This window comes from Sinocyclocheilus anshuiensis, unplaced genomic scaffold (assembly GCF_001515605.1).
Source record: "Sinocyclocheilus anshuiensis isolate Anshui unplaced genomic scaffold, SAMN03320099.WGS_v1.1 scaffold835, whole genome shotgun sequence".
Classification (NCBI taxonomy): Eukaryota; Metazoa; Chordata; class Actinopteri; order Cypriniformes; family Cyprinidae; genus Sinocyclocheilus; species Sinocyclocheilus anshuiensis.
In genome coordinates this window covers 33,462-34,586 of record NW_015546045.1, presented here as the reverse complement: position 1 = coordinate 34,586, position 1,125 = coordinate 33,462, and the positions used below count along the sequence as shown (strand labels likewise).

The 1,125-nt window shown below is 54.3% G+C and overlaps 1 protein-coding gene and 1 long non-coding RNA gene across 2 annotated transcripts in view; one reads left to right on the top strand and one right to left on the bottom strand.

Annotated features, from left to right (window-relative positions):
* Nucleotides 1-1,125, bottom strand: part of cygb2 (cytoglobin 2) — a 36,591-nt gene that overhangs the window by 5,885 nt on the left and 29,581 nt on the right. The window lies entirely within an intron of this gene.
* Nucleotides 1-1,125, top strand: part of LOC107698995 (uncharacterized) — a 5,490-nt gene that overhangs the window by 745 nt on the left and 3,620 nt on the right. The gene's annotated exons all lie outside the window — the stretch shown is intronic.

Sequence of the window (1,125 nt, the reverse complement as noted above, 5' to 3'; positions counted from 1 at the left end):
AGCCCTGCCAGCTCACCAGGACCACCTGGAAACTTAGCAGAGCACTGTAATGGACATCCTTCAGCTCAAAGCAGCCAACGACCTGCAATGGCAAAGAAAGGAACAGCGAGACTGCGACACAAGTGGACACCTGACACCCAGCCTGAACCACCAGGATCTGACCAGCATCAGGGGGGCGAGAGCCCGCTGTTCACATGTCACCAGCCAGCAGCCACAGGGGTGTGGGGCAGGGACCCTTCCAGAGGATCACTGCAGTTCCTCCGAAACCTCCATCCTAGTGTAAGTCACCATTTAGGCATTATGGCCTGCCGCACAATGCCTAATCAACAGCTGCGTGACCTGACACAGAAGGCCTTCAACAACCACAAGGCCTCCACTAAAGGTGTCTGTAAGACCCCACTGATTCAGAACTTCACAACTCAGAATCCAAAGCGGGCACCAGAAGGCACCCAGCATTGCCACAATGCAAGGCCCTTCTACAGAAAGCCACTAGCCAGCGGAAGATGCCTGACGCAACACAGCATCAGACCCCTCCAAGGGAGGAGCATCCCTTGAAACCGGTCGACACCCCAGAAGCAGTCAGACAACGTTGGATGGAGCAACGGGCCCACATGCCCAACAGCGAAACCCCTACCAACACAACTCAGGCACTCTCAAGTCGGTGCCGCCACAAGAGCAAAGCAACACTGTTAACATCATATTTATAGTGACGTTTGAGCAAAACTGAGGGCTAACAACCACCTGCTGCTCTCCTGGCATCATCACTAGGTCAGTCTGAAACACTCTGCACACTACAAAATCTCCATAACAATTCCTTGCAATCCCTGGAACCACCTGCACTCTCACCAGTGAGAGTCTAACCCGGCTGTTCCACATCGCGGGTACCACGGATAGCCTACTGGATAACAACATCGACGAACAACCTTCTTACCCAGACTAACTCACTTCAGGATGACAGATGACACAGCCTCGACACCTGCTGCACAAGCTCGAGGACCCTCACCTTGCTACAGCCTACATCACCACAGCACACCACCTGACAGCATCCACCATGGCACCACAACCACTCCTGGAGGCAACAACAGCCAGAGAGCCACCACTGTCTCCCAGCCGTGAGTGGCAGGT